The following is an 8652-nucleotide window of genomic DNA, read 5'->3' on the forward strand; positions in this document are numbered from 1 at the left end:
AGTTGATACTATGAACTTGAGGTTGTTTCCTCGGAAAGTGTACCGTATGCTCATTACCATTAACATGAAAAGTGACATTGCCTTTGTTGCAATCAATAACAGCCCCTGCAGTATTAAGAAAAGGTCTTCCAAGAATAATAGACATACTATCATCCTCGGGAATATCAAGTATAACAAAGTCCATTAAAATAGTAACGTTTGCAACCACAACAGGCACATCCTCACAAATACCGACAGGTATAGCAGTTGATTTATCAGCCATTTGCAAAGATATTTCAGTAGGTGTCAACTTATTCAAGTCAAGTCTACGATATAAAGAGAGAGGCATAACACTAACACCGGCTCCAAGATCACATAAAGCAGTTTTAATATAATTTCTTTTAATGGAGCAAGGTATAGTAGGTACTCCGGGTCTCCAAGTTTCTTTGGTATTCCACCCTTAAAAGTATAATTAGCAAGCATGGTGGAAATCTCAGCTTCCGGTATCTTTCTTTTATTAGTAATGATATCCTTCATATATTTAGCATAAGGATTTGTTTTGAGCACATCAGTTAATCGCATACGCAAAAAGATAGGCCTAATCATTTCAGCAAAGCGCTCAAAATCCTCATCATCCTTTTTCTTGGATGGTTTAGGAGGAAAAGGCATGGGTTTCTGAACCCAAGGTTCCCTTTCTTTACCATGTTTCCTAGCAACAAAGTCTCTTTTATCATAACGTTGATTCTTTGATTGTGGGTTATCAAGATCAACAGCAGGTTCAATTTCTACATCATTATCATTACTAGGTTGAGCATCATCATGAACATCATCATTAATATTTTTACTAGGTTCATGTTCATTACCAGATTGTGTTTCAGCATCAGACATAGATATATCATTTGGATTATCAGGTGGTTCAGCAATAGGTTCACTAGAAGTTTGCACAGTTCTATCATTTTTCTTCTTCTTTTTAGAAGAACTAGGAACATCAATATTATTTCTTTGAGAATCTTGCTCGATTCTCTTAGGGTGGCCTTCAGGATACAAAGGTTCCTGAGTCATTCTACCAGTTCTAGTAGCCACTCTAACAACATAATCATTTTTCTTACTATTCATTTCATTAAGCACTTCTTTTTGAGCCTTAAGTACTTGTTCTACTTGAGTGGTGACCATAGAAGCATGTTTGCTAATAAGTTTAAGTTCACCTTTAATATTAGCCATATAATCACCCAAGCGTCTAATCATATAAGCATTTTCTTTTAATTGTCTACCAAAATAAGCATTGAAGTCGTCTTGCTTATACATAAAGTTATCAAACTCATCCAAGCACTGACTAGCAATTTTAGTAGGAGGGACTTCAGCTTTATCATATCTATAGAGAGAATTTACCTTTACTACCTGTGTCGGGATATCGGGATCAGGAGGTTCTTCAGTAAATAAATAATTGAGATCATATGTTTCTTCAACAGCGGTGAATTAAGACCATGTATTTCTTCAATAGGAGGTAAATTCTTAACGTCTTCAGCTTTAATACCTTTTTCTTTCATAGATTTCTTTGCCTCTTGCATATCTTCGGGACTGAGGAATAGAACACCTCTCTTCTTCGGAGTTGGTTTAGGAATAGACTCAGTAATTGGAGCAGGAGCTGGCTCAGGAGGTGCCCAATTATTTTCATTTGTCAACATATTATTCAATAGAATTTCAGCTTCATCCGGTGTTCTTTCCCTGAAAAGAGAACCAGCACAACTATCCAGGTAATCTCTGGAAGCATCGGTTAGTCCATTATAAAAGATATCAAGTATTTCAGGTTTCTTAAGAGGATGATCAGGCAAAGCATTAAGTAACTTGAGAAGCCTCCCCCAAGCTTGTGGGAGACTCTCTTCTTTAATTTGCACAAAGTTGTATATTTCCCTCAAAGCAGCTTGTTTCTTATGAGCAGGGAAATATTTAGCAGAGAAGTAATAAATCATATCCTGGGGACTACGCACACAACCAGGATCAAGAGAATTAAACCATATCTTAGCATCACCCTTTAATGAGAACGGAAATATTTTGAGTAAATAGAGGTAACGTGATCTCTCATTATTAGTGAACAGGGCAGCTATATCATTTAACTTAGTAAGATGTGCCACAACAGTTTCAGATTCATAGCCATAAAACGGATCAGATTCAACCAAAGTAATTATATCAGGATCAACAGAGAATTCATAATCTTTATCAGGAACACATATAGGCGAAGTAGCAAAAGCAGGATCGGGTTTCATTCTATCTCTAAGTGATTCTTTGTTCCATTTAATTAAACCTCTTAAGCTCATATCTATCTCTGCAAGCTAAAATAGCAAAGATGCATCTTTATCAAAAAGATAACCCTTAGGAATAACAGGCATATTTTCATCATCACTATCATCATCGTATTCAGATTCAATAATTTCTCTTTCTCTAGCCCTAGCAATTTGTTCATCAAGAAATTCACTAAGGGGCACAGTAGTATCAGGCATAGAAGCAGTTTCATCATAAGTATCATGCATAGCAGAAGTGGCATCATCAATAACATGCGACATATTAGAACGAATAGAAGAAGCAGGTGTAGGGGTCGCAAACTTACTCATAACAGAAGGTGAATCAAGTGGAGAGCTACATGGCAGTTCCTTACCTCCCCTCGTAGTTGAGGGATAGATCTTGGTTTTTGGATCTCTCAAGTTCTTCATAGTGTCCAGCAGATATAAATCCCAAGTGACTCAAAGAATAGAGCTATGCTCCCCGGCAACGGCGCCAGAAATTTGTCTTGATAACCCACAATTATAGGGGATTGCAACCGCTTTCGAGGGTAGAGTATTCAACCCAAATTTATTGATTCGACACATGGGGAGCCAAAGAAAATTCTCAAGTATTAGCAGCTGAGTTGTCAATTCAACCACACCTGGAAACTTAGTATCTGTAGCAAAGTGTTTAGTAGCAAAGTAATATGATAGTGGTGGTAGCGGCAACAAAAGTAAAGACAGCAAAAGTAATGTTTTTGGTATTTTGTAGTGATTGTAACAGTAGCAGCGGAAAGTAAATAAGCGTAAACCAGTATATGAAAAACTCGTAGGCACCGGATCAGTGATGGATAATTATGCCGGATGCGGTTCATCATGTAACAGTCATAACATAGGGTGACACAGAACTAGCTCCATTCGTCAATGTAATGTAGGCATGTATTCCGTATATAGTCATACGTGCTTATGGAAAAGAACTTGCATGACATCTTTTGTCCTACCCTCCCGTGGCAGCGGGTCCTATTGGAAACTAAGGGATATTAAGGCCTCCTTTTAATAGAGAACCGGAACAAAGCATTAGCACATAGTGAATACATGAACTCCTCAAACTATGGTCATCACCGGGAGTGGTCCCGATTATTGTCACTTCGGGGTTGCCGGATCATAACACATAGTAGGTGACTATAGACTTGCAAGATAGGATCAAGAACTCACATATATTAATGAAAACATAATAGGTTCAGATCTGAAATCATGGCACTCGGGCCCTAGTGACAAGCATTAAGCATAGCAAAGTCATAGCAACATCAATCTCAGAACATAGTGGATACTAGGGATCAAACCCTAACAAAACTAACTTGATTACATGATAAATCTCATCCAACCCATCACCGTCCAGCAAGCCTACGATGGAATTACTCACGCACGGCGGTGAGCATCATGAAATTGGTGATGGAGGATGGTTGATGATGACGACGGCGACGAATCCCCCTCTCCGGAGCCCCGAACGGACTCCAGATCAGCCCTCCCGAGAGGTTTTAGGGCTTGGCGGCGGCTCCGTATCGTAAAACGCGATGATTCTCTCTGATTTTTTTTCTCTCCGAAAGCAAATATATAGAGTTGGAGTTGGCGTCGGAGGGTCAACAGGGGGCCCACGAGGTAGGGGGGCGCGCCCTAGGGGGGGGCGCCCCCCACCCTCGTGGAAAGGGTGTGGGCCCCCTGGTCTTCATATTTGGCGAGGATTTTTTATTGTTTTTCTAAGACCTCCCGTGGAGTTTCAGGTCATTCCGAGAATATTTGTTTTCTGCACATAAAACAACATCATGGTAATTCTGCTGAAAACAGCGTCAGTCCGGGTTAGTTCCATTCAAATCATACAAATTAGAGTCCAAAACAAGGGCAAAAGTGTTTGGAAAAGTAGATACGACGGAGACGTATCACCCTACATGTTGTTTGTGGCTAGATCTCATTATGCTCGTGAGAGAGTCGCCGCATAAGCCGGCTCCCCCTTTGTGTCTTGCCCTAGAGATTGTTTCTTGTTGCCTGTCCCTCTCGGGGAGCCCTGCCCCTCCTTATATAAGTTAGAGGGGCGGGTTACATGTGGAGTCCTAGTAGGACTAGGACTAGTCTATCTTCTCTTACAAGTTGATTACAAGTTCGGGTCTTGCTTCCTTGTAGAGGAAATATTCGTCATCCCTTTCCCCTTAATCCGGCCCATCATAACGTGAGCCGACCTTCTAGGCTTTGGGCCTTTGTTGTCCATCTGACCCGCCCGCCGGGTTACTAATGAGTCGCCAAGATCGAGCAGGTTATCTCTAAATCGCGAAGCTCCGGGCAGGTCACGAGTGAGTCGCCAATTCTGGTTGGGTCATACCGCGGGGTATATCCCCGACATTAGCGCCCAGTTTAATTTGGATTTATCCATGTTAAACTGATCCTGTAAAATAAACACAAGAACAAACTTGATAGGTTGTACCCCGGGTTAAATTTTTGTAAGCCGGCACCTGATCATCTTTTAAATCTTTGTCATTTCCTTCTTGATACATGCCCATGAACTCATAGAAAATCTCCTTTAGTAGATATGTTCAAACATTGTGAATGCAAAAAATCCAGATACTTCTTTTAAGAAATTCGGGTCAATAGGCCAGCTTCAGAGTCAATTTGCTGGCATTGGTCTCTTGTAGAGAAATATTGTAAGAAATAATCCACTTGAATCAGCTTCCAAAGTGCCGGCTTAAAACATATTGGTCTTGAAATACTCATCTGACTTTCAGCCGGCTTGAAGAGGTAAAACTTGCCGGTTTATCATAACCCAAATTGTCGGCTTGTAAATATTGATAGAACCGGGTCATAACTATTGCCGACGCCGGGTCATAATTATTGGTGATACCGGATCATGATTGTTGCAAACACCGGGTCAGTTTGATCTGTTCAAAACTGAGAATTTGAAGATCCCCCCTTAAATGTATATCATCTGTAGCCCCCAAGTGCCGGGTTTTTCATGCTTGCAGCAACCTGGGACTTTGTAATTGCCTTGTGCTCATAAAACTTCAACCAGTGTAGCCCCCAAGGGCCGGGTCATTATGCAATAATGAGCAGGGACTTTGTAAATATGATCATGTAAACTGGAGCAGCAACGTGTAGCCCCCAAGGGCCGGCTCAGTAAGATATTACTGAGCTGGGACTTTGTATATAATTCATTGACAATAACATCATATGATGTAATCTCTACCATGGGGCTTGAACCCACGTCCATAAGGTTAACAGCTTTGTACTCTACCAACTGAGTAGTGGATCTTTCAATGTAATGGACTGAGGCTTGTGTACCTTGAATTTTTGACAGGAGCAATTGGTAGCCCCCAAAGGCCGGCTCATTTAGAATGTGATGAGTCAAGTCTTCAATAAGTTGAGCAAAAAATGACTTTGCATTAGCCCCCAAGTGCCATGGTGCATGCTGGTAGTGACATGGGACTTGCATATTTGATGTATTCTCAATTTAAATAACGTAGCCCCCACGTGCCGGGTTGTAAGCCTGCAGCGACTCGGGACTATTCTTTCCATTGTAGATCAAATCATATCCATTGATAAAATAATAGCCATTGTGCCAAAGCAACTTTGAATACCTCATCTGTTGATAAGTAAACCCAGAGTTTAAATACCCGACGGCTCTTGGCCGATGACGATTTAATACGCCTCCATTGTAAACCGGAATTTTTATAACCCGGCGTCTTATAGCCTTTGAGAAAATCAAGAATTGATAACCATTTTGAGACACCAATTTCAATCTTTGACGATGAGCTGGAACTTAATCATTTATGTAAGTCATAGCTTTGTAAATCCTTCATAGAGTTTAAACAACACATGCCCTGGCGACTTAACTTCAAAAGCCAGGGCGGGTAACCACGAGGAGTTCCGGAATGGTCCGGAGGTAAAGATTTATATATAGGAAGTCCTATTTCGGCCATCGGGACAAGTTTCGGGGTCATCGGTATTGTACCGGGACCACCGGAAGGGTCCCGGGGGCCCACCGGGTGGGGCCACCTATCCCGGAGGGTCCCATGGGCTGAAGTGAGAAGGGATCCAGCCCAAAGTGGGCTGGGGCGCCACTTCCCCTAGGGCCCATGCGCCTAGGGTGAAAGGGGAACCCTAAGGAAGAGTCCCAAGGAGGGAAGGCACCTCCTAGGTGCCTTGGGGGGGAGGGAAACCTCCCCTGGCCGCCGCCCCCTAGGAGATTGGATCTCCTAGGGCTGGCGCACCCCCCCTTGGGCTCCCTATATATAGTGAGGGTAGGAGGGCCTCTTGAGACACCCCTTATGCCTTTGGTGCAGCCCCTCCCTCTCTCCTAAGTCCTTCTCCTCTCCCGTGGTGCTTGGCGAAGCCCTGCAGGATTGCCACGCTCCTCCACCACCACCACGCCGTTGTGCTGCTGCTGGATGGAGTCTTCCTCAACCTCTCCCTCTCTCCTTGCTGGATCAAGGCGTGGGAGACGTCACCGGGCTGTACGTGTGTTGAACGCGGAGGTGCCGTGCGTTCGGCACTTGATCATCGGTGATTTGGATCATGACGAGTACGACTCCATCAACCCCGTTCACTTGAACGCTTCCGCTTAGCGATCTACAAGGGTATGTAGATGCACTCTCCTTACCCTCGTTGCTGGTCTCTCCATAGATAGATCTTGGTGACACGTAGGAAAATTTTGAATTTCTGCTACGTTCCCCAACAGTGGCATCATGAGCTAGGTCTATGCGTAGTTTCTATGCACGAGAAGAACACAAAGTAGTTGTGGGCGTTGATTTTGGTTAATATGCTTGCCGTTACTAGTCTTATCTTGATTCGGCGGCATCGTGGGATGAAGCGGCCCGGGCCGACCTTACACGTACTCTTACGTGAGACTGGTTCCACCGACTGACATGCACTAGATGCATAAGGTGGCTAGCGGGTGTCTGTCTCTCCTACTTTAGTCGGATCGGATTCGATGAAAAGGGTCCTTATGAAGGGTAAATAGCAATTGGCATATCACGTTGTGGTTTTGCGTAGGTAAGAAATGTTCTTGCTAGAAACCCATAGCAGCCACGTAAAACATGCAAACAACAATTAGAGGACGTCTAACTTGTTTTTGCAGGGTATGCTATGTGATGTGATATGGCCAAAAGGATGTGATGAATGATATATGTGATGTATGAGATTGATCATGTTCTTGTCAAGGGAATCACGACTTGCATGTCAATGACGAGACAACTTCAAGAAGACACGATGATGGAGATCATGATGATGGAGATCATGGTGTCATACCGGTGACAAGATGATCATGGAGCCCCAAGATGGAGATCAAAGGAGCTATATGATATTGGCCATATCATGTCACTATTATTTGATTGCATATGGTGTTTATCATATTTATACATCTTATTTGCTTAGAACGACGGTAGTAAATAAGATGATCCCTTACAACAATTTCAAGAAGTGTTCTCCCCTAACTGTGCACCGTTGCTACAATTCGTCGTTTCTAAGCACCACGTGTTAATCGGGTGTGATGGATCCTTACATTCACATACAACGGGTGTAAGACAGTTTTACACATGCAAAACACTTAGGGTTAACTTGACGAGCCTAGCATGTACAGACATGGCCTCGGAACACAGAAGACCGAAATGTCGAGCATGAGTCGTATAGAAGATACGATCAACATAAAGATGTTCACCGACGTTGACTAGTCCGTCTCACGCACAGATCGGACACGGCCTAGTTGACTCGGATCATGTAATCACTTAGATGACTAGAGGGATGTCTATCTAAGTGGGAGTTCATAAGATGAACTTAATTATCTTGAACATAGTCAAAAGGATTTTGCAAATTATGTCGTAGCTCGCGCTTTAGTTCTACTGTTTAGTTATGTTCCTAGAGAAAAATTAGTTGAAAGTTGATAGTAGCAATTATTCGGACTAGGTCCGTAAACGAGGATTGTCCTCATTGCTTCATAGAAGGCTTATGTCCTTAATGCACCGCTCAGTGTGCTGAACCTCGAACGTTGTCTGTGGATGTTGCGAACATCTGACATACACATTTTGATAACTACGTGATAGTTCAGTTAAACGGTTTAGAGTTGAGGCACCAAAGACGTTTTGAAACGTCGCGAAACATATGAGATGTTTTGAGGGCTGAAATTGGGATTTCAAGCTCGTGCCCACGTCAAGAGGTATAAGACCTCCGACGATTTTCTTAGCCTGCAAACTAAGGGAGAAAAGCTCAATTGTTGAGCTTGTGCTCAGATTGTCTGAGTACAACAATCATTTGAATTGAGTGGGAGTTAATCTTCCAGATAAGATAGTGATGTTTCTCCGAAGTCATTACCACCAAGCTGCTAGAGCTTCATGATGAACTATAATATATCAGGGACATATATGATGATCCTTGA

The sequence above is a fragment of the Triticum urartu genome, chromosome 2 (genome assembly GCF_003073215.2).
Source record: "Triticum urartu cultivar G1812 chromosome 2, Tu2.1, whole genome shotgun sequence".
Classification (NCBI taxonomy): Eukaryota; Viridiplantae; Streptophyta; class Magnoliopsida; order Poales; family Poaceae; genus Triticum; species Triticum urartu.